The following is a 26,720-nucleotide window of genomic DNA, read 5'->3' as shown; positions in this document are numbered from 1 at the left end:
GTGTCCAGCTATTCTTCATCTTTCATTGTATGACACATAGAAAACTGACAGCTGAGATGCATGGTATAAAACCTTCTTCACTTCAGGACGGCACTGACAGTGTCCAGCTATTCTTCATCTTTCACTGTATGCCACATAGAAAACTGGCAGCTGAGATGCATGGTATAAAACCTTCTTCACTTCAGGACGGCACTGACAGTGTCGAGCTATTCTTGATCTTTCATTGTATGACACATAAAAAACTGACAGCTGAGATGCATGGTATAAAACCTTCACTTCAGGACGGCACTGACAGTGTCCAGCTATTCTTCATCTTTCATTGTATGACACATAGAAAACTGACAGCTGAGATGCATGGTATAAAACCTTCTTTACTTCAGGACGGCACTGACAGTGTCCAGCTATTCTTCATCTTTTGTTGTATGACACATAGAAAACTGACAGCTGAGATGCATGGTATATAACCTTCTTCACTTCAGGATGGCACTGACAGTGTCCAACTATTCAACTTTCATTGTATGACACATAGAGAACTGACAGCTGAGATGCATGGTATAAAACCTTCTTCTCTTCAGGACGGCAATGACAGTGTCCAGCTATTCATCTTTCATTGTATGACACAGAAAACTGACAGCTGAGATGCATGGTATAAAACCTTCTTCACTTCAGGACGGCATTGACAGTGTCCAGCTATTCTTCATCTTTCATTGTATGACACATATAAAACTGACAGCTGAGATTTGTGGTATAAAAACTTCTTCTCTTCAGGACGGCACTGACAGTGTCCAGCTATTCTTCATCTTTCATTGTATGACACATAGAAAACTGACAGCTGAGATGCATGGTATGAAACCTTCTTTACTTTAGGATGGCACTGACAGTGTCCAGCTATTCTTCATCTTTCATTGTATGACACATAAAAAACTGACAGCTGAGATGCATGGTATAAAACCTTCTTCACTTCAGGACGGCACTGACTGTGTCCAGCTATTATTCATCTTTCATTGTATGACACATAGAAAACTGACAGCTGAGATGCACGGTATAAAACCTTCTTCCCTTTAGGACGGCACTGACAGTGTCCAGCTATTCTTCATCTTTCATTGTATGACACATAGAAAACTGAGAGCTGAGATGCATGGTACAAAACCTTCTTCCCTTTAGGACGGCACTGGCAGTGTCCAGCTATTCTTCATCTTTCATTGTATGACACATAGAAATCTGACAGCTGAGATGCATGGTATAAAACCTTCTTCTGTTTAGGACGGCACTGACAGTGTCCAGCTATTCTTCATCTTTCATTGTATGACACATAGAAAACTGACAGCTGAGATGCATGGTATAAAACCTTCTTTACCTCGGGACGGCACTGACAATGTCCAGCTATTCTTCATCTTTCATTGTACGACACAAAGAAATCTGACAGCTGAGATGCATGGTATAAAACCTTCTTCACTTTAGGACGGCACTGACAGTGTCCAGCTATTCTTCATCTTTTATTGTATGACACAGAAAACTGACAGCTAATATGCATGGTATAAAACCTTCTTCACTTCAGGACGGCACTGAAACTGCCCAGCTATTCTTCACCTTTCATTGTATGAGACGTAGAAAACCTGGCAGCTGAGATGCATGGTATAAAACCTTCTTCACTTCAGGACGGCACTGACAGTGTCCAGCTATTCTTCATCTTTCATTGTATGACACATAGAAAACTGACAGCTGAGATGCATGGTATATAACCTTCTCTTCAGGACGGCAATGACAGTGTCCAGCTATTCATCTTTCATTGTATGACACAGAAAACTGACAGCTGAGATGCATGGTATAAAACATTCTTCACTTTAGGACGGCATTGACAGTGTCCAGCTATTCTTCATCTTTCATTGTATGACACATAGAAAACTTACAGCTGAGATGCATGGTATAAAACCTTCACTTCAGGACGGCATTGACAATGTCCAGCTATTCTTCATCTTTCATTGTATGACACATAGAAAACTGACAGCTGAGATGCATGGTATAAAACCTTCTTTACCTCAGGACGGCACTGACAATGTCCAGCTATTCTTCATCTTTCATTGTACGACACATAGAAAACTGACAGCTGAGTTGCATGGTATAAAACCTTCTTCACTTCAGGACGGCACTGACAGTGTCCAGCTATTCATCTTTCATTGTATGACACAGAAAACTGACAGCTGAGATGCATGGTATAAAACCTTCTTCACTTCAGGACGGCATTGACAGTGTCCAGCTATTCTTCATCTTTCATTGTATGACACATAGAAAACTGAGAGCTGAGATGCATGGTACAAAACCTTCTTCTCTTTATGACGGCACTGGCAGTGTCCAGCTATTCTTCATCTTTCATTGTATGACACATAGAAATCTGACAGCTGAGATGCATGGTATAAAACCTTCTTCACTTCAGGACGGCACTGACAGTGTCCAGCTATTCTTCATCTTTCATTGTATGACACATAGAAAACTGACAGCTGAGATGCATGGTATATAACCTTCTCTTCAGGACGGCAATGACAGTGTCCAGCTATTCATCTTTCATTGTATGACACAGAAAACTGACAGCTGAGATGCATGGTATAAAACCTTCTTCGCTTCAGGACGGCATTGACAGTGTCCAGCTATTCTTCATCTTTCATTGTATGACACATATAAAACTGACAGCTGAGATGCGTGGTATAAAACCTTCTCTTCAGGACGGCACTGACAGTGTCCAGCTATTCTTCATCTTTCATTGTATGACACATAGAAAACTGACAGCTGAGATGCATGGTATGAAACCTTCTTTACTTTAGGATGGCACTGACAGTGTCCAGCTATTCTTCATCTTTCATTGTATGACACATAAAAAACTGACAGCTGAGATGCATGGTATAAAACCTTCTTCTCTTCAGGACGGAACTGACTGTGTCCAGCTATTATTCATCTTTCATTGTATGACACGTAGAAAACTGACAGCTGAGATGCATGGTATAAAACCTTCTTTACCTCGGGACGGCACTGACAATGTCCAGCTATTCTTCATCTTTCATTGTACGACACGTAGAAAACTGACACCTGAGATGCATGGTATAAAACCTTCTTCACTTCAGGACGGCACTGACAGTGTCCAGCCATTCTTCATCTTTCATTGTATGACACATAGAAAACTGACAGCTGAGATGCATGGTATATAACCTTCTTCTCTTCAGGACGGCAATGACAGTGTCCAGCTATTCATCTTTCATTGTATGACACAGAAAACTGACAGCTGAGATGCATGGTATAAAACATTCTTCACTTTAGGACGGCATTGACAGTGTCCAGCTATTCTTCATCTTTCATTGTATGACACATAGAAAACTTACAGCTGAGATGCATGGTATAAAACCTCCACATCAGGACGGCATTGACAATGTCCAGCTATCCTTCATCTTTCATTGTATGACACATAGAAAACTGACAGCTGAGATGCATGGTATGAAACCTTCTTCACTTCAGGACGGCACTGACAGTGTCCAGCTATTCTTCATCTTCCATTGTATGACACATAGAAAACTGACAGCTGAGATGCATGGTATAAAACCTTCTTCACTTTAGGACGGCACTGACAGTGTCCAGCTATTCTTCATCTTTTATTGTATGACACATAGAAACCTGACAGCTGAGATGCATGGTATAAACCCTTCTTCACTTCTGGACGGCACTGACAGTGTCCAGCTATTCTTCATCTTTCATTGTATGACACATAGAAAACTGACAGCTGAGATGCATGGTATAAAACCTTCTTCACTTCAGGACGGCACTGACAGTGTCCAGCTATTCTTCATCTTTCACTGTATGCCACATAGAAAACTGGCAGCTGAGATGCATGGTATAAAACCTTCTTCACTTCAGGACGGCACTGACAGTGTCGAGCTATTCTTGATCTTTTATTGTATGACACATAAAAAACTGACAGCTGAGATGCATGGTATAAAACCTTCACTTCAGGACGGCACTGACAGTGTCCAGCTATTCTTCATCTTTCATTGTATGACACATAGAAAACTGACAGCTGAGATGCATGGTATAAAACCTTCTTTACTTCAGGACGGCACTGACAGTGTCCAGCTATTCTTCATCTTTCGTTGTATGACACATAGAAAACTGACAACTGAGATGCATGGTATATAACCTTCTTCACTTCAGGATGGCACTGACAGTGTCCAACTATTCAACTTTCATTGTATGACACATAGAGAACTGACAGCTGAGATGCATGGTATAAAACCTTCTTCTCTTCAGGACGGCAATGACAGTGTCCAGCTATTCATCTTTCATTGTATGACACAGAAAACTGACAGCTGAGATGCATGGTATAAAACCTTCTTCACTTCAGGACGGCATTGACAGTGTCCAGCTATTCTTCATCTTTCATTGTATGACACATATAAAACTGACAGCTGAGATTTGTGGTATAAAACCTTCTTCTCTTCAGGACGGCACTGACAGTGTCCAGCTATTCTTCATCTTTCATTGTATGACACATAGAAAACTGACAGCTGAGATGCATGGTATGAAACCTTCTTTACTTTAGGATGGCACTGACAGTGTCCAGCTATTCTTCATCTTTCATTGTATGACACATAAAAAACTGACAGCTGAGATGCATGGTATAAATCCTTCTTCACTTCAGGACGGCACTGACTGTGTCCAGCTATTATTCATCTTTCATTGTATGACACATAGAAAACTGACAGCTGAGATGCACGGTATAAAACCTTCTTCCCTTTAGGACGGCACTGACAGTGTCCAGCTATTCTTCATCTTTCATTGTATGACACATAGAAAACTGACAGCTGAGATGCATGGTACAAAACCTTCTTCCCTTTAGGACGGCAATGACAGTGTCCAGCTATTCATCTTTCATTGTATGACACAGAAAACTGACAGCTGAGATGCATGGTATAAAACATTCTTCACTTTAGGACGGCACTGACAGTGTCCAGCTATTCTTCATCTTTCATTGTATGACACATAGAAAACTTACAGCTGAGATGCATGGTATAAAACCTTCACTTCAGGACGGCATTGACAATGTCCAGCTATTCTTCATCTTTCATTGTACGACACATAGAAAACTGACAGCTGAGATGCATGGTATAAAACCTTCTTCTTAGGACGGCACTGACAGTGTCCAGCTATTCTTCATCTTTTATTGTATGACACAGAAAACTGACAGCTAATATGCATGGTATAAAACCTTCTTCACTTCAGGACGGCACTGAAACTGCCCAGCTATTCTTCATCTTTCATTGTATGAGACGTAGAAAACCTGGCAGCTGAGATGCATGGTATAAAACCTTCTTCACTTCAGGACGGCACTGACAGTGTCCAGCTATTCTTCATCTTTCATTGTATGACACATAGAAAACTGACAGCTGAGATGCATGGTATATAACCTTCTCTTCAGGACGGCAATGACAGTGTCCAGCTATTCATCTTTCATTGTATGACACAGAAAACTGACAGCTGAGATGCATGGTATAAAACATTCTTCACTTTAGGACGGCATTGACAGTGTCCAGCTATTCTTCATCTTTCATTGTATGACACATAGAAAACTTACAGCTGAGATGCATGGTATAAAACCTTCACTTCAGGATGGCATTGACAATGTCCAGCTATTCTTCATCTTTCATTGTATGACACATAGAAAACTGACAGCTGAGATGCATGGTATAAAACCTTCTTTACCTCAGGACGGCACTGACAATGTCCAGCTATTCTTCATCTTTCATTGTACGACACATAGAAAACTGACAGCTGAGTTGCATGGTATAAAACCTTCTTCACTTCAGGACGGCACTGACAGTGTCCAGCTATTCATCTTTCATTGTATGACACAGAAAACTGACAGCTGAGATGCATGGTATAAAACCTTCTTCACTTCAGGACGGCATTGACAGTGTCCAGCTATTCTTCATCTTTCATTGTATGACACATAGAAAACTGACAGCTGAGATGCATGGTATAAAACCTTCTTCTGTTCAGGACGGCACTGACAGTGTCGAGCTATTCTTCATCTTTCATTGTATGACATATAGAAAACTGACAGCTGAGATGCATGGTATGAAACCTTCTTCACTTCAGGACGGCACTGACAGTGTCCAGCTATTCTTCTACTTTCATTGTATGACACTTAAAAAACTGACAGCTGAGATGCATGGTATAAAACCTTCTTCACTTCAGGACGGCACTGACAGTGTCCAGCTATTCTTTATCTTTCATTGTATGACACATAGAAAACTGACAGCTGAGATGCATGGTATAAAACCTTCTTCACTTCAGGACGGCACTGACAGTGTCCAGCTATTCTTCATCTTTCATTGTATGACACATAGAAAACTGACAGCTGAGATGCATGGTATATAACCTTCTTCTCTTCAGGACGGCAATGACAGTGTCCAGCTATTCATCTTTCATTGTATGACACAGAAAACTGACAGCTGAGATGCATGGTATAAAACATTCTTCACTTTAGGACGGCACTGACAGTGTCCAGCTATTCTTCATCTTTCATTGTATGACACATAGAAAACTTACAGCTGAGATGCATGGTATAAAACCTTCACTTCAGGACGGCATTGACAATGTCCAGCTATTCTTCATCTTTCATTGTATGACACATAGAAAACTGACAGCTGAGATGCAAGGTGTAAAACCTTCTTCACCTCAGAACGGCACTGACAATGTCCAGCTATTCTTCATCTTTCATTGTACGACACATAGAAAACTGACAGCTGAGATGCATGGTATAAAACCTCCTTCACTTCAGGACGGCACTGAAAGTGTCCAGCTATTCTTCATCTTTCATTGTATGACACATAGAAAACTGACAGCTGAGATGCATGGTATAAAACCATCTTCTGTTCAGGACGGCACTGACAGTGTCGAGCCATTCTTCATCTTTCATTGTATGACACATAGAAAACTGACAGCTGAGATGCATGGTATGAAACCTTCACTTCAGGACGGCACTGACAGTGTCCAGCTATTCTTCATCTTTCATTGTATGACACTTAAAAAATTGACAGCGGAGATGCATGGTATAAAACCTTCTTCACTTCAGGGCGGCACTGACAGTGTCCAGCTATTCTTCATCTTCCATTGTATGACACATAGAAAACTGACAGCTGAGATGCATGGTATAAAACCTTCTTCACTTTAGGACGGCACTGAGAGTGTCCAGCTATTATTCATATTTTATTGTATGACACATAGAAACCTGACAGCTGAGATGCATGGTATAAACCCTTCTTCACTTCTGGACGGCACTGACAGTGTCCAGCTATTCTTCATCTTTCATTGTATGACACATAGAAAACTGACAGCTGAGATGCATGGTATAAAACCTTCTTCACTTCAGGACGGTACTGACAGTGTCCAGCTATTCTTCATCTTTCATTGTATGCCACATAGAAAACTGGCAGCTGAGATGCATGGTATAAAACCTTCTTCACTTCAGGATGGCACTGACAGTGTCGAGCTATTCTTGATCTTTCATTGTATGACACATAAAAAACTGACAGCTGAGATGCATGGTATAAAACCTTCACTTCAGGACGGCACTGACAGTGTCCAGCTATTCTTCATCTTTCATTGTATGACACATAGAAAACTGACAGCTGAGATGCATGGTATAAAACCTTCTTTACTTCAGGACGGCACTGACAGTGTCCAGCTATTCATCTTTCATTGTATGACACATAGAAAACTGACAGCTGAGATGCATGGTATATAACCTTCTTCACTTCAGGATGGCACTGACAGTGTCCAGCTATTCAACTTTCATTGTATGACACATAGAAAACTGACAGCTGAGATGCATGGTATAAAACCTTCTTCTCTTCAGGACGGCAATGACAGTGTCCAGCTATTCATCTTTCATTGTATGACACAGAAAACTGACAGCTGAGATGCATGGTATAAAACCTTCTTCACTTCAGGACGGCATTGACAGTGTCCAGCTATTCTTCATCTTTCATTGTATGACACATATAAAACTGACAGCTGAGATGCATGGTATAAAACCTTCTCTTCAGGACGGCACTGACAGTGTCCAGCTATTCTTCATCTTTCATTGTATGACACATAGAAAACTGACAGCTGAGATGCATGGTAATAAACCTTCTTCACTTTAGGTTGGCACTGACAGTGTCCAGCCATTCTTCATCTTTCATTGTATGACACATAAAAAACTGACAGCTGAGATGCATGGTATAAAACCTTCTTCACTTCAGGACGGCACTTACAGTGTCCAGCTATTCTTCATCTTTCATTGTATGACACATAGAAAACTGACAGCTGAGATGCATGGTATAAAACCTTCTTCCCTTTAGGATGGCACTGACAGTGTCCAGCTATTCTTCATCTTTCATTGTATGACACATAGAAAACTGACAGCTGAGATGCATGGTATAAAACCTTCTTCACTTCAGGACGGCACTGACAGTGTCCAGCTATTCTTCATCTTTCATTGTATGACACATAGAAAACTGGCAGCTGAGATGCATGGTATAAAACCTGCTTCACTTCAGGACGGCACTGACAGTGTCGAGCTATTCTTCATCTTTCATTGTATGACACATAGAAAACTGACAGCTGAGATGCATGGTATAAAACCTTCTTCTGTTTAGGAGGGCACTGACAGTGTCCAGCTTTGCTTGATCTTTCATTGTATGACACATAGAAAACTGACAGCTGAGATGCATGGTATAAAACCTTCTTTACATCGGGACGGCACTGACAATGTCCAGCTATTCTTCATCTTTCATTGTACGACACGTAGAAAACTGACAGCTGAGATGCATGGTATAAAACCTTCTTCATTTTAGGACGGCACTGACAGTGTCCAGCTATTCTTCATCTTTCATGTGTGACACATAGAAAACTGACAGCTGATATGCATGGTATAATTATTTGCACATCCAGATATCAATTTTCAGAACCTCCTTCTTCTTTCTGTGCTGAGCTGGTTGCTGTCCAAGAGGCTCTTCGCTCTATCTCCGTCATAATCTTACTACCTACAGCCGAAATTGTCATCCGCACCGACGCCCTACAAGAAATACGTCTGCTCCGACGCGTCAGTCGCAGCCCAGAAATCTGCCAGAATATACATCGTCTGGCGGCTCGCATCTGGCAACAGTTCCAATTGAGTGGGTCCCACGTGACCTAATAATTCGCAAACCTCTGCAGATTCTGCAACCCGCCAGGCGAATCTACCTTCACCAATGACACGCTTCCTCACTATGGATGATGCCACCAAAAAAGGAGCACTTCCGGCGCAGCACACGTGCTCTTGTACCATCGTGTGCGGTAACCCTCCCCAGCGGTCTTACCCGCGCTGAAAAGGTTGCGCTACAGAGGATCCTGGTCGGGGTTGCCCTCACAAGTGCGGTGATGCGAACATGGCCGCAATATCGATATTTATATCATCGTCCAGGATGTCCCGTCTGCAATTCACCAGATCACGAGGCAGATATTTACCACTTGTGGGTTTGCCCGGCACTGAAGCCGACGAGATTCGGCACATGACGGCAGTGGGCCTTTCGCCGAACAACTCATCTTCATACATTGCATGGACTCAGGGCCTTATCATTTTTTTTACACAAATACCTGCAGCGCCCAGGGGCATTATAGCAGGGGGGGGCAATAACGGTAAAAAATACCTAAAATGAGCATGTTACAATAATGAAAGTATACAGTAAAGCACATTTGTTTAACAATAAAAACAACAACACTGAAAATGTGAGTGCGAGAAACAGGTTTAAAAGGGGGGAAAGCTACTACACCAAATTGGACGCCAGGAAAGACTGCAAATGTTTACCTGTTTTACATTGTTCTATGCTCTTAGGAAGACTATTCCAAAGTGAAGAAGTGTGAGGAAAAAAGGAATTACGGAACACATCAGTTCGACATCGCGTTACAAGAACTTTCAGCTTATGGTCGCGGCGTTCAGAGATAAAATGTGGAGGTAAAATGTACAAGCTCTTGTTTATTCCCGTAAGATCAGAGTATATTTGGAAAAAAAGTTCTAATTTTGCGGTTAGTCTCTGGTGAGCCAATGTTTTCCATCTAAGGTTTTCTTTAATTGATGTGATGCTACTACGGAAGTTATAGTTGCCGGAAACAAACCTGGCAGCGCGGTTTTGGATGCGTTCAAGTTTTTCCACAAGGTAAGAGCTTTGAGGGTCCCATGCCGCACAAGCATACTTGAGTATTGGACGGACGTTAGTTACGTATAGCTGTTCTTTTACTTTTGTGGGGGCTTTATAAAAATTTCGTCTAATGAGATTTAGCGTTCTAGATGACTTTAAGGTTAAATATTCTATGTGTCGGTTCCATGTCAAATTTTCTGAAAAATAGACCCCTAGATACTTGTAATGTTGGACCCTTTCAAGTGATAGCCCGTCCAAATTATAGACTGATCTCACGGGAAGACGTTTACGGGAAAATGACACATACTGGCATTTAGCAGTGTTCAAAGACATGCCCCATTTAGTGCACCAACAATGAATTTTGTTCAGATCACTCTGTATACTACTTACATCAAGATCATTTCGTATATTCCTGTAAATGGCACAATCGTCAGCATATAATCTCACTTTACATTCAAACCCTTCAACAATGTCATTTATAAAGACTAGAAATAGCAAAGGCCCCAAGACAGACCCTTGGGGCACGCCAGAGGTTATGGTGACATTCGTTAAATTAGTACCATTGATTACAACATTTTGAGTTCGCCCAGATAAGTAATCTCTAATCCAGTCTACTACTTCAGGGTGTATACAGAGAGAAGATCATTTATATAACAATAAAGCATGAGGAACGGTATCAAAGGCTTTGCGGAAATCCAAGAAGATGCAGTCTACCTGAAAACCAAGATCAAAATAATAAAAGAGATTATGAGAAAATTCTACCAGTTGAGTCGTGCACGACAAGCCAGGCCTAAAGCCGTGTTGAGCATTTGAGAAGAAATTATTGTTTTGGAGATGTTTCATCACAGAGCTGTAAATAATGTGTTCTATAGTTTTGCAGCATATGCATGTAAGAGAGATTGGTCTGTAGTTTTGCAATGCCTTTTTGGGACCACTTTTGTGGACTGGGATGACATTTGCTGCTTTCCAGTCTGCAGGTAAAGAAATGCTGTATAGTGATTTATTAAACAAGGCTACTAAGAAATGCGCAATTTCTTGTGAGCAAGATTTCAATACATGCGACGGGATGGCATCAGGCCCACTGGCTGATTTGTTTTTTAGGCTAGAAAGTAACTTGAGGACACCGTTATATGTGACAGTAACCGCGGGCATGTCCTCGTAGGCTTTTTCTTGTGTTTCAGGCAATTCACCAGAGAATGCGGCAGTAAAGACGGATTAAAAATAAAAATTCAAACAGCAGGCCTTCTCATAATAGTCGGACACTGTTTTCTCGTCAACTAACAAAGTAGGGACAAAGGTCACCTCTTTACTATTGATTTTAAAAAATTTCCAAAATTTTTTTGGATTTTCTCTTAACCTTGTATCAAGCGATGAAATATAAATATGTTTATTTACCTTTATTTCTTGCTTAATTTTGTAGCTTATCTGGCGCAGTTCCTGGAAAACAGACTGCTTGCGATTTCTTATATATGTGGCATACAGACGGCGTTTCTTATTAATTAATGCCCGAATTATCTTATCCACCCATGGCTTATCATTCCGGCGTCTACGTGTAATAATTTTTGAAGGGATGTGTTGCTCAATTAAAGCCATTAGTTTTTCTCTGAAAAGAATCCAAGCTCCATCTATATCCAGTGACTGGATGACTTCATAAAAAAGAGGGTAGAAACTAGAAAGTTCTCTTGAAATTGACGTGTAATCACCTCGGTCGTAAGAAAACACTTTCCTGGGATGTTTGTGGGCAGATCTGACTGAAGTGGTAGAGAACGCGGCCACAACACTGTCATGGTCACTGATACCAGGGATGACAACTACATCTTTAATCAATTACTCAGAGTTAGCAAAAAACAAATCCAAGGTACTCTCACTATCATGACCTCGTCTGGTGCTCTCAGTCACGAATTGGGTCAGGTCATTAGTTGTAATAAACTCTGAAAAAGCTGGAGATAAGGTAGTCGAATCAGCCAAAACAGGTTTCCCATTATTCCAGTGAACGGCAGGCATATTAAAGTCTCCTCCAAGTATATAATCACTATTTATGGTAGTTCAAAAGCTTGATAACTCATTAAATGATTCTGGACTAGAAGAACCAGGAGGCCGGTAAAAGGACCCAATAGCGATGTAACTGCCATGGTTAAGTCTAATCCTGCACCACACAGATTCAGTCACTCTTGAACTTTATTACAACAGCTAACCTTTTTTCTTTCATATAATACCCCCTTTTATTTTTACATATTCCATTATGCCTTGAGGCAATAAACAACGTTATTAAAAAAAAAGCAAATTTCGCTGTTCAGAAAGCAGTTTTATAAAGGCCTATGTGCTGCTAAACGTGCATGCGAAAGTTAAATGAAGGTTTACGTAAGCTACTTGTGCTGCAATGCAGCATGCTGCATACATGGAGTTTTCGCGTTAGTTTCATCTGCTGCGTGGCCTTCGAAACAAGGCAGCCGTGGCCATTTGCTTCTGAAGAAGAGCAAAATTCTGCAAGGCAGGCAGAGGCTGGTCTAGATAGCAGCTCTTGTCTTTAAGGGTGAGAGGTATGAGTCTTGCCGAGGCAAGATTTCTGTACTATGCATTTTTTACAGCTTGCTATTACTCGCCCACAGGTCTATAGATCCTAATTTGTGCAGCCTGTGCTAGGCATTTTGTCACAATTTACTACTCCTCACTACTACCCTTGCTTGGGGTCATTCATTGATCATGATCTGTAAAAAATGTGCTGCAAACGTTCTGCTGGAGAAAGTAACATGAGGTGTAATTACAGCACGAGAACGGTTCCCATCTTTGCTCTTTCATGGCTTTATATTGTACCTTTGGCTATTTTCGTGCGCCGGACTGATTTTATTGGTGTCCGTAGCAAAGCCCGCTACGGACACCAATTTTTTTTTTAGGACTGCTGCAGCTTAGGCTCTAAGGGAGCACTTCCGGTGAGGCTCAAAGGAAGTACCTTTGCAAGACAAACGAACCACCTTTGCAGGCTGCGAGGTTTGTGTTTGTGTTTGTTGCGCCACATATCTGAATACGAAACTGGGTTTGGGCCCACTGCGGAGGATGGGCGCGCAGCGGGGTTTACGGAGCTTCTCCCAAACCCACACCCCTGGAAAAGCCGAGCGCTAGGCCGGGGGACGCTTGTACCCATTTCTACCGGTGGGTGTCCAGCGGTGGGTTTCGAACTAACCACCTCCCGGAGCCGAGGTGGTCAGTTCGAAACCAAGCAGTCCTAGTGGTTAGAGCGCCCGTCTCGGCTGCGGGAGGTGGTTAGTTCGAAACCCACCGCCGCACACCGACCGGTAAAAATGGGTACAAGCGTCCCCCGGCCTGGCGCTCGGCTTTTCCAGGGGTGTGCGTTTGGGAGAAGCTCTGTAAACCCCGCGGCGCGCCCCTCCTCCGCAGTGGGCCCAAACCCAGTTTCGAACCTCGCAGCCTGCAAAGGTGGTTCTGTTTGTCTTGCAAAGGTACTTCCTTTGAGCCTCACCTGAAGCGCAAAACTTCATCAGTGACAGTGAACCTTTACGTCTTTCGACACGCTGGCTTAAAGTGTTTCGCACTTGAAACAAGACTTTTCTGAGTTTTTCGCGTGTTCAGGTCATGACTCGAACTTCATCAGTGACAGTGAACCTTTACGTCTTTCGACACGCTGGCTTAAAGCGTTTCGCACTTGAAACAAGGCTTTTCTGAGTTTTTCGTGTGTGCAGGACACGACTCGTTTTCAGTTTTGAACCCCATGAAACAAGGTAACTCGAACCACCTTTGCAGGCTGTAGTGTTCGAAATTATTTTGCCCCAGAGGGAGCGCAGCGGAGTTTGCGGAGCCTCTTCCAAGCGTACACCCCTGTGAGAGCCGGGCGCCAGGCCGGGGGACGCTTGTACCCATTTTTACAGGTGGGTGTCCGGCGGCGGGTTTCGAACGAACCACCTCCTAAGCGTTGATACCTAAGCGTTGATACCTTGCTTTCAGTTGATGTTTTGACTATGAAGAACCTCAAGACAAATGGACTTTATGCTTGGCTTTTCGTACTTAACTCCTTAGTGCAGAACTTGACATAGTGCAGAAGTTATACATTCCCACATTTGTTTGCTTGTTTGTGGGGTTTAACGTCCCAAAACCAACTCAGGCTATGAGAGACGCCGTAGTGGAGGACTCCGGAAATTTCGACCACCTGGGGTTCTTTAACGTGCACTGACATCGCACAGCACACGGGCGCCTTGCTTTTCGCCTCCATCGAAAAGCTGCCGCTGAGGCCGGGGTATATACGCATGAACAGCCTATGTACATACCTACTGGAGACATCTGAATGTACACAGTCGTTTTTTTATCCAAACAGACTCAAGCACAAAATTCATAACAATAAAAAAAGTTACAGGCACTCCCCTGCTTTGATTGGAAGAAATAATGATTTCTTATCTGGAGGTTTCTGGAGGTTTCAAGAGATGCCATCAAAACAAAGCTTTTGTTTTAGTACTTTCCTTTTTTGACCGATATAATGCAACAATCAGTATTGCCGAATCCAGCATTGGAAGTTTAAACCTGGAGGGCTTCCACAGTTGCATGTGAATGGCGTAAAATGTCCCAGACACTATGCTTAGTTTAATTCGTATATGAGTGGGGTTTTCTCGCATGCACTGCAGCCTCGGTAATTGATGAATATGTCTCTCTGACTGCGTAATAGCCACGTTACTAGCCGACACAGGCCCTCAACAAGCATCACTAGAGGTTTCTGGCGCTTACGCCATGCGCAGCGCCTATTGGGGCGCCACTCAAAAGCCGCGTAGTGGCGGCCGCCGGAACCCGAGTCGGGCCTGATACGGCAAGTGTGACCGTGGTACACGCGTGCGATCTGCCTTTTGTGCGCGTCTCGCGGGACACTTCCGCGGTGACAGTGTGCGCAAGGGGATCGCACTTTATAATAGTGGACATGTGTTCGATACCACGGCGTTCCAAACCATGCGACAATACTAAAGTGTTGACACTCCCTATTGAAAAAAATCTGTATAGGACCTATTCATATGGGGTTATTGGACATGGGAGTTGTGGGAGTTGAGGGAGTGGTAGGAGTAAAAGGAGTAGTAGGAGTCGCAGGCTATGTGCGTTGTCGAATGTGGTCAGCGCCCCTCGTTGTGGGGAAAATGAGGATGCAGGCTGAAAAGACGTTCAGGTAAATAAAAAAATGCACGTAAAAAAAATCTTGCCGGACCAGGAATCGAACCATGACCTCACGGATTACACCGTATACCAGCCCAGCACGCTAACCACTACACCACGGCGGCTTTTTTTTTTTTTTTCTTTATTGCATGGAAAAACTTCCGTAAAAAGGAACAACTCCACTTACTTAAACATGTCCATGTCTAAAGTTACCGGGCTGCTTAATACGAGCCCGTCATATCCTCAGCCCGACAATGCACAATCATCAGAACATCAAAAGTCTGGGAGACATACACATGCGTCTAGATAAGGCATCCAGTTTGGAGGTTCTTCACGTGCAGCATATACACTTCTCACCAAAGCACACTGCTCCCGAAACACGGATTTCGACGATCTTGGTGGCTCTGCATGCCTGTCGATCATGCGGCTTTTCCAAAGGCTGAACAGTCCCATCAACACAAATAGATCGTAAGGCACGACAGAGTTTTTGTCAGGAGGCAAAAATCTAATTGTATAAGGCGTAATTTCAATGTCCTTTTTAAGAGTTCTTTGTAGTATGTCCCAAAAGAACATAGCATCACGGCACAGAATAAAGCAATGATCAATTGTCTCAGGCACGTTACAGAGACGACAATTTACCGACCAGGGCACAAACATCTCCTTATTGTGAAGAAATGTCTTGACAGGCAACGTGGCTGTATGTAATTTGAAAAAGAACGTTTTTGCAGCTGCCTGAATGCACATTTGCCTAACACGCTTTAGAACAGTGGTGTCCAAAAACCCCAGATAATGCTGCCGATACAACGGTGTAGGGAACAAAGACTCAGTTAGAGCCTGGGTCATCTGCTTTCTCGAGAGGCTATACAGGTAATCTACAGAGAAACGCACAGTGAGAAAATTGAAAGTGTCAGCAACCTCCTTAAGGAATCCCCATAAACGCCCCTCACGAGCCTGCCCAGTTGGTGCGAATAAGTAAGGCAAATGTGGACTAAGGCGCCTAATGAGCACAGTTACAAGAAACGGATGGTTTGCCGATTTGAAAAAGAAAAAACGGGAGACAAGTTGATGCACAAACAAGTGAACAAGGCCTACTCCACCAGACTCTAAGGGAAGAAACAAGTTGTCACGCCGCATGGGCTCCCATTGAGAGCGCCACACAAATGTTGCAAATATTCTGTGTATAACTTGTACTTTGCTCCTCGCACAATGCAGGACTTGAAGGACATACGCAAGCTTTGCAAACAAAAATATGTTACAGACCTGTGCCCTAGCAAACACTGAGAGTTCCCTACCCATCCAAGCCTGCGTTTGTCGCCGCATAGGTACGATTTGTGAATCCCAGTAGGCTGCGCTGTTACGAACTTGGTGCAGCGGAACCCCTAGGTACTGAAGAGGACTACAGTCCCAGCATATGCCTCCAAACTGGCTTGGTCTAGTGCCCCAGTGTCCCAACCAAAAACCTTTGGATTTATCTAAATTAAGGGCCGCGCCTGATACATCGCAGAACTGTTCAGTCAAGTGTAAAGCCTCAAGTACACTCTTTTTGTCAGAACAAAAGAGGGCGATATCGTCCGCGTAAGCTAAAATCTTAACTTCACATTGAGCCAGAGAGAAACCACGGATGGCTGCACTGTTAATTATACTGAGACAGAGGGGTTCCAGATATAAGGCAAACAACAGTGGGGACAGTGGACATCCTTGACGAACAGATGATTCCAGTGGTATTGGTTTCGTTAGCTCCTGATTAACAATTAGTCTTGTATACGAGTTCATATAGCACAGCCTTATGCCTTTGAGCAAAACGTCACCAATGTTTGCATTCTCCAAGACCGCGAACAAGAAATTGTGCCGAAATTTATCAAACGCCTTCGCCAGGTCAATTTGAATCAGAGCTACTTGGCCTGTCTCATCTGATACTGTCTCGATTACTGAACGTGCAATATGGATGTGTGTTTGAATACTGCGCCCTCTGATACCACATACCTGATGCGAACCTATCAAGTCCATGATAACCAGCTGCAAACGAGAACAAAGGACCTTGGCAAAAATTTTGTAATCAACATTACAGAGGGAAATTGGACGATATCCTTCAACAGTTTTCAACCGATTAGTATCTTTGCTTTTGGGTATTAATATTGTGTGGCCTGAATAGAAAGTGGGAGGCAGGAAACCCACATCATAAGATGCTTGGAATACTTCCATCAAAACAGGCGTTAGGCAAGGCGAAAATGTTTTATAAAATTCGCTAGTAATACCATCTGGGCCAGGAGATTTCTGGTTCTGAAGGTCTGAAATGGCTGATTTAATTTCTTCCAAAGTGATGGGTCCCTCTACTACAGCACATTTCTCATCGTCTAGTCGAGGAAAGTTCACAAGTAAGGAATTATAATCGAAACCCTGATTTGGGTCTTTACAACTGCCGAACAGCTTTCGATAATAATCATAGAAAGCAGCAAGAATACTAGGAGCATCACTATATGTGCAACCACCATACTGAATTTCCAATATTTCCTTCTTAAGAGCATTCTCTCTTTCATCACTGAGGGCCCGACGTGAAGGTTGCTCGTCAAGAAACCTTCGAGTCCTAGATCTTATTAGGGCCCCCTTGTATCTTTCCGTCGCAATTTGTTGAAGCTCAGCCTTTACGTTATTAATTTCTTCAACATAGGCACCCGGGCTAACCCTCTCTAGCTCATGTAGCTCAGTTAGAGTGCGCCCAAGCTCACGAAGGTGGTGTCTCTTTAGGAACGCGATTCTTGCAGAGGCTTCAATTGCTAAGTTTTTGGTTTCCTGTTTGAACAAGTCCCATTTTTGAAAAACTGACAGATCATGGCGTGACCATATGTCTTTCAAACAAGTAGGTACAGCACGCTTGAAGATTTCATCTGAGAGCAGACAGTTATTCATTTTCCACAGTTCCCACCGAGGGTGAAGTATCTGCCGACTGTACCTCCCTACCTGAAAAGACACCATACAATGGTCACTGAAGAAGATGGGCCGCACCCAGTAACCAAACAAATTTGCTAACATATCTGCAGAAACATAAATCCTGTCAAGGCGGGCATTAGAGGAGAACTGAAAATGAGTGAAATGAATACTGTCGCCTTTTTCCTGCCCCACATCCACAAGGTTATATTCACAAGCCAAATCGTTAAGTAATGCAGCACTAGGGTCATATCTCTTACATAATGCTGATCGGTCCTCATCCCTACAAACACAATTAAAATCTCCCAACAACATAATTTTGCGATCTGTGCACAAATGATTAACTAATGAAAGAAAAAAATGCCTTCTGTCTCGCTGTTTTACAGGGGCGTAAACACAAATAATTCGCCACTGCACACCTGAGATTGTGAGGTCACAGCATATAAGTCGTCCCTCGCCATCTATGCAATAAGACATGGCTGTCATCTCTAGTGTTTTGGCCAGGAATAGCATACACCCTCCGGACAAGCCTCTAGCGTGGCTAACAATAATGTTATATTCCGGCAAAAACGGCTCAAGAGCAGCTTCCGTCTCTTCATCGGAGGACAACTTTGTTTCCTGAATTGCTGCTACAGACACACTCCATTTCTTTAACAGATGTCTTAACTGCTGCTGTCTCCGACGATTACGCATGCCCCTGACGTTAAGGGTAGCGACTTGATATGCTGCGACTCTAGCCATTTTTTGTACTAGTCCTTTTAAACATCATCCCCTGGAATGGGGTGGCCCGCCTGCAAATTGGTGGCCTTTCGGGCAGACATCGCCCTCCTCTTTAAAGTCACCCTTCCTGTGGCCTCTACACAGTGTGCCTTCTGGCCAGCACCATCGATACACACCTCATCATCTGCGGGACGCTTCAAAGGCACTGTGTTGTCCATGTCCTCCTCTGAGACACTCAAGGCTTCGGCCCACGAACCTGATTGGAGCACATCGCTGGCTGCCACACTGACAGCCGACAGAGAACCGGACGCACCAGAGATCGGCGCCACAGACGGCTCACTGCTACTCTCCAACGACGAAGGAGAATCAATGACGAAGGAGGATAGGCGAGAATCCACTGGCAGTATCTTCCCCATTGATTCCGCAGGAGGCATATCCAGACGTCCTTCAATGACAGGTGGTTCTTGGGCAGCAATCGCAGCACTCTGAGTTGCACTCACAGGCGGGCCCGGGTCCGGCGGTTTTGGCTCTGGAGACGCTGGTTCTTGATGGCCAGTCACTGCAGATTCTTCTGAGTTGGTGTGAAGTGCAGAAGGCTTCTGGTCCCCATCAATTTGAGGTTCACGACCTAACTCACCAGTTACATCAACAACCTCTGACACATCCATGATATGTTCGGACGCCACGTCATCTTCTCGTGACCACTGGCCTTGACGCAGTCTATCGGCATAACTTAATACACAGTTCTCCACAGTATGGCCAAAGCGCCGGCACTGGGTGCATCGAGGCGTTCGGCACTGACGCCGTACATGACCTACCCGGCTGCATCGAAGACACAGTGGAGGTCTCCCTGAGATAAGCACTAATGCCTGCACCCCATAAACATTAAGAGTGTGAGGAATTGTACTTGCTGACACTCCGTCCTTGAGCCTGAGGGAGATTTCACGGTTCGCCGTTTCCATGTGCTCCATTCCTGGGCACCGCCACTTTTCGCGCTCCACAGATTGAATCGTTCCATAAGGCTCGAAAGCTTCCACAATCCTCCGGTGCTCCATATAGCGTGGAAGCCAAAGGAGCTTAACCTTGACATTCTTTGTATCCGGGTCGAACACCATGCACCGAAGTCCTTTCACAGGGAACTCTGCTTTGTTAATTAGCTTCTGCTTTGAAGAACTACTCTCGCAGGTAACCATCCACACGTGGCTCATTTGGTACTGACCAATGCACAAAATTTCCCGGAGGTCCAAAATCTGTGCAAGTGCGTCTCGAAAGTCAGGTGCTCGGTACGGGCGACCCTTAAGGTCGGCATGCAGGAAAACGGTATTAAGGACAACATTACCGGTGGGCAGGCGTGGAAGGACAACTTTGTACGTTTCGGTAGTATCCTGAGGAGTCGAAAGACCTCGGCCAACGGCCGATGCGCTGTTTCCAGCAAGCAACATTTTCAGGCAGGCTATGTGCGTTGTCGAATGTGGTCAGCGCCCCTCGTTGTGGGGAAAATGAGGATGCAGGCTGAAAAGACGTTCAGGTAAATAAAAAAATGCACGTAAAAAAAATCTTGCCGGACCAGGAATCGAACCATGACCTCACGGATTACACCGTATACCAGCCCAGCACGCTAACCACTACACCACGGCGGCAGATGGTTTGTATGCTTATATTTGTCGTTTTCTATTGCGATTTTCTGTTTCGCACTTTGCATCTTTTTCTTCCGTGCGGTCGTCCTTCGACGATTGCCCTGTAAACACGCTGAACCTTTTTCTTTTCTATCAATACACATAGGCAATATCATCTATCATTCAAACGTACCAGTGTTTTGCACGTACACCTAAGAATATGCGAATATGTTACGTACTGGCTATTTTTTCGCCGTGTTAGAGCGCATTTTTCTTTCTACTACAGAGATATCTCGTACGGATCCGCTTGTCATATATATGACCTTTTAACTTCCCATGCTGCCAGCGGAGCAGCGGCGGCGGTATTTTACTTCCCATCGCTCCCTTTGAATATGCAAACCCTTAAATAAGCATCGCTGTTGATATGCAACTATCAATGAATGGTTCGGTAGGCGGCGACGTGTGTTTTGAGTTATGCTCGAACATACTTATGTTCATGTGGAAAGGCAAATTTCTTCCCTGCACTTCCGTATTGCAGACTCGTCATCAGTTACAGATAGGAACGTGCGTCATAAGGTCGGAATACGTGCAGCGATTGTTGATTGTAATTACCGCATGCGCTCACAGCAGCGCATGCAGAAATCGAAATATAAAACAAACTTTCATGTTCATTTCATTCAAATTTGAAAAAGGCTTTCTTGTTTTTAATTCTTGATTGAATTTAGCGGGGACACCGCATGCGTATATCAAACTTTGCCTTTTCAAACTTCCATAAACAAATCCTGATTAAGGAGCCCATCGAACTCATGTATCATGGTACACAGGACCTATTCACAACTCCGATAACTCCTAATATATATCCCACATGTGATATACAGGAGATAAAGGAGTCTGAAAAGGAGTAACATGACCTATATGCATATCCTGCGCGTCCTCCTACCAGTCCTGAATGCGTCTTTATGGGTCCTTTATGCCCCATTTCGGCTCCTGCATACTCCCATATTATTTCATAGAGGACCTATTAAAACCGCAAATAGGTTTTTTCAATAGGGCTGCGCTGGCGGGAGCGTCCAGATTATGTTCGGCCGCGGCGGCGCGCTCCTTGCAGTTCGGCTGCAAGCCGACAGACGGCACCGATATCAGCGGGCCTAGGTAGGCGGTGCTGGCGCCTTCAGATTCCGCTGTCCGAGCTCTATTAACGCGGTAGCGTTAAGGAGCTCGTGTCGCAGAAAAGCCGGTGTCGTCGGCGGGGTTGGCCGTGAGCGATAAATCCCGGCATGCAGTTCATAAATAAAAAGCAACTTCCAAGATGGGCTGGGTGGGAATCGAACCAGGGTCTCCGGAGTGTGAGACGAAGACGCCACCACTCAGCCACGAGTTTTTTTTTTTCTTTATTGCCGGTCATCACCAACACAAAACAAAACCAACAAAAACGCGCTACAAACAGAATGCTCACAGCAGAGCGGTTACCACAAGCATGACACTTAATACAGGAGCCGGCAGGCTCATACGAGTTGCCTTTGTCAAGTTAAAATTCCTTCAGCTCGCATAGTGGTTCGACCCTTGAAATCCAGTCTGGCACAGTGGTCTTCAATTTGTGCATTTCAACCAATGCGTGTATACTCTCGCGAAAGTAGAGCCTTGCAGGGCGGGCGTCAGGGTCACAGTGAAAACCCGCCATTCTGCCCTATTGAAAAAAATCCGTATATAGGACCTATTCATATGGGGTTATTGGACATGGGAGTTGTGGGAGTGGTAGGAGTAAAAGGAGTAGTAGGAGTTGCAGGCTATGTGCGTTGTCGAATGTGGTCAGCGCCCCTCGTTGTGGGGAAAATGAGGATGCAGGCTAAAAAGACGTTCAGGTAAATAAAAAAAATGCACGTAAATAAAAAAAATGAAAAAAAAAGTCTTGCCGCACCAGGAATCGAACCATGATCTTACGGATTACACCGTATACCAGCCCAGCACGCTAACCACTACACCACGGCGGCAGAGGGTTTGTAAGCTTATATTCGTCGTTTTCTATTGCGATTTTCTGTTTCGCACTTTGCATCTTTTTCTTACGTGTGGTCGTCCTTCGACAATTGCCCTGTAAACACGCTGAACCTTTTTCTTTTCTATGAATACACATAGGCAATATCATCTATCATTCAAACGTATCAGTGTTCTGCACGTACACCTAAGAATATGCGAATATGTTACGTACTGGCAATTTTTTCACCGTGTTAGAGCGCATTTTTCTTTCTACTTCAGAGATATCTCGTACGGATCCGGATATATATGACCTTTTAACTTCCCATGCTGCCAGCGGAGCAGCGGCGGCGGTATTTTACTTCCCATCGCTCCCTTTGAATATGCAAACCCTTAAATAAGCATCGCTGTTGATATGCAGCTATCAATGAATGGTTCGGTAGGCGGCGACGTGTGTTTTGAGTTATGCTCGAACATACTTATGTTCATGTGGAAAGGCGAATTCATTCCCTGCACTTCCGTATTGCAGACTCGTCATCAGTTACAGATATGAACGTGCGTCATAAGGTCGGAAGACGTGCAGCGATTGTTGATTGTAATTACCGCATGCGCTCACAGCAGCGCATGCAGAAATCAAAATGTAAAACAAACTTTCATGTTCATTTCATTCAAATTTGAAAAAGGCTTTCTTGTTTTTAATTCTTGATTGAATTTAGCGGGGACACCGCATGCGTATATCAAACTTTGCCTTTTCAAACTTCCACAAACAAATCCTGATTAAGGAGCCTATCCAACTCCTGTATCATGGTACACAGGACCTATTCACAACTCCGATAACTCCTAATATATATCCCACATGTGATATACAGGAGATAAAGGAGTCTGAAAAGGAGTAACAGGACCTATATGCATATCCTGCGCGTCCTCCTACTAGTCCTGAATGCGTCTTTATGGGTCCTTTATGCCCCATTTCGGCTCCTGCATACTCCCATATTATTTCATACAGGACCTATTAAAACGGCAAATAGGTTTTTTCAATAGGGTGGACCGCCATAGACTGTGCAGGCATATTAGCATAACCGTATCAAGTGGAATCCCATCATTATTTTCAATTGGCAGGAATCTAATCCCGTATGAGTCTAATGGTAATTCTTTTTTAACAGTTCGTTGCAGCACATCCCAAAAATAGACGCCCTCCCAACAATGCAGAAATACATGGTCTATTGTCTCTGGCTGTTTACATATTAAGCAAAGTGAACCGCATGGCAGATAAAAGCCCTTGCTTTCAAAAAACGTTTGTACCGATAATGTTCCTGTATGTAACTTAAAGAAAAACGTGGCATTCTTTTGACACGCTTCAGTACGTCTTGACATAGACGGCCCCTATACAAGGCTCTGTACACAGGAACAAAGAAAAAGTCGTCACAAACAGCTTTATACAGGTTCTTCTTTTTCACTGAACTTAAGTATTCTGTCGAGAAGCGAGCTGACAGAATTCGAACACTGCTGACAACCTCTTTGAAAAAACTAGAAAGACGCCCTGGCATGCTTTCCGTAGCAACAACGAAATTGGGCAACGCCCGCGCGAGCCTCACTTCCACTCAGCCACGAGTTCGATGCTTGAAAGCGGTACAAAAGCGCTTCTAGTGAATGCGGTGTTGCCTTAGAAACGTGCCGTAGGACGTTATACTGCGGTGTATATCGGTAATTATGAGCATGTTACAGAAGTCGCAGTTACACGAGTAGCGAAGTACGTTTCCTCTACATTTCTTCTGCGCTCTGCGCACATGCAGAGTCATCTTGCGGCAAACACCGAAGAACCCCTCCTCGCAATGTGCGGCGCTGCCCCGACACGTGGCGCCACTCGCCCCTGACGTTTCGCGGTGCACCCTCACGGGTTGTAGAATCAAGCGTCTTTTTCTTTAGATCACTATCTTCGCTCACCCGCTTCTCCCCTTCGGGACTCAAGAGCATACCGAGCGAATGAGTGGGCGGTGCGAACGAGGTGCAATAACGCTATCGCGTTCCACTCTTGAAGGCGAAGCTTAAGCGTCCTGCAAATTTTTTTTCTCTTTGCTGGCGTGACTTGGATTCAAAACGCTAAGGAAATTCGTTGCTTGAAACTAAAATAACTAGTGTGCCAGTCTTAAAACTTGTCTCAATGAAATTATCTTGTGTAAAGCAGTTAATGATTGAACGCTGTCGAGCAGTACTCGAAGCCCATTCAGGTTTCGTGTTCTCGCTCAATTATGGTTTCATTCGATCTAATCATAGACCTAAGCATAATAAATATAGGTGTGGGTCCTCGTGCCCTCTTTCTTCCGCTCACAATTGCAGAAAATTATTGCACCCGAATTTTTTTACTTCATGCTTACCTTTGTTCATCACTCTGCATGAAGACCGTTCAAACATTGTTTCCTGGTAAGCACTGCGCACGCGGACGCATTTGTTTTGTCATGGCGATAAAACAGCGCAAGGGGGCTTGTTTATGTATTAGTTCCATAAAATTAGAGGGTCTCTCAGATGTCTCTTAAGCGAATGACGAAAGCCTACCCTTTCTCTCCTATCATTTGCCTCTCATCGTCTGCCTTTTATCTGCGTTTGCTGCAGTGCTACATAATTATGATTGGCTTACATGAAAGGAAAGGCGCAGTATCTGCAGCACTTTCTCCGACAAGTGTGCGTTTGGATGGTACACCATCGCGCCTGTCGCGTGGCCTTTCCTGGCGCGCGTTCAAGTGCAGGATTGCCGGGGTGGTGCAGTGGTAAGACGCCCGACTACTGTGCCGGAGTTCCCGGGATCGAATCCCGGCCTCGGCGGCTGCGTTTCGATGGAGGCGAAACGAAGTGGCGTCCGTGTGCTGTGCGATGCCAGCGCACGTTAAAGATCCCCAGGTGGTCGAAATTACTCCGTAGCCCTCCACTACGGCCCCCCTTTCTCTCTATCCACCTTCACTCCCACCTTCATCCCTTCCCTTACGGCGCGGTTCAGGTGTCCACAGAGCAAGTGTGACAGATACTGCGCCTTTCCCTTCCTATGAACCAACCAACCAACCAAGATGGCAGGAACGCTAGACAAAATTATTAAGCCGCCCAACGTGGGCCTGCATTTGGCAGCGCCCTCTAACCGGCTGCCTTGGCAACACGCCCGAACCGCCCGAATATACTCTGGCTTCGAGCGGCCTGCGGTCTCACGCGCAGCGGGAGGAGAGTGTCGCCCGTGTATTATTCTTACACCATGGTCCATGGTCATGTCTATTGGAGCTGTGTGAGGCACACCTTGTCTCCCAGCTCGGACGACTCACTCGCACGAACACGGGAAGGTCCATCCTGTACAGACAACACATAAGCGAACAACTTCTAGTGAAGGACGCGAAAACACAGTTACCTACACACATTAGGACAGCTCTATTAAACCCTTGCCCAAGAATATGCACCCCTCGCACCACGAAGGCCGACGCATGGCGAGGGCTCGCGCCCTACATGCCAGCATACGCAGACGCGGCGGAATATTGGCACACCCACAGACAAGCGTTCGCACTGACCGCTGTGAATGGGAACGGTTAACCGTTGGCGGCCGCATCAATTAAAACCACCTTTTCCGAGACGGCGCAGGAAACGGACACAGCCTTAGCTATTGCAAACACGTCCGCCGATATTATATTCAGTGATTCTAAAACAGCCATTCGCAATTTCGGGAGGGGCCGCATCACGTCTACCTCCTCCGCATCCTCCAAAGCACCCCTGCTTCGTTTAGGGAAATTTAACTAATGTGGGTCCCGACGCACTCGTCTAATCCGGGGAACGAGGCGGCTCACGCACAAGCCCGAGATTTCGTCCACCGGGCAGTGAGCGCGCCCTCCGATCCGAATTTCACGAGGGACGGGTAATTTCTTTTCATGACATTACCCATCACTTTAGGCTGGAAAGGCGCACATATCCCCCCCCCCACAAATCTTTAACAACGGCACAGGAAGTTACCTGGCGCCGACTACAAACACGCACTCCTCTAAATCCGGCGGTGCTCGCCCTGATGTACCCCGGCCAGTACAACGCAAATTGCAGTAAATGCGGCGAACGAGTGACATACGATCACATTCTCTGGAACTGCGGAAATTATCCATCTGAGGTGGGACTA

Source organism: Amblyomma maculatum, chromosome 5 (genome assembly GCF_055883805.1).
Source record: "Amblyomma maculatum isolate TAMU_Amacu chromosome 5, ASM5588380v1, whole genome shotgun sequence".
NCBI classification, from domain to species: domain Eukaryota; kingdom Metazoa; phylum Arthropoda; class Arachnida; order Ixodida; family Ixodidae; genus Amblyomma; species Amblyomma maculatum.
Note: the sequence above shows the minus strand (reverse complement) of the source record.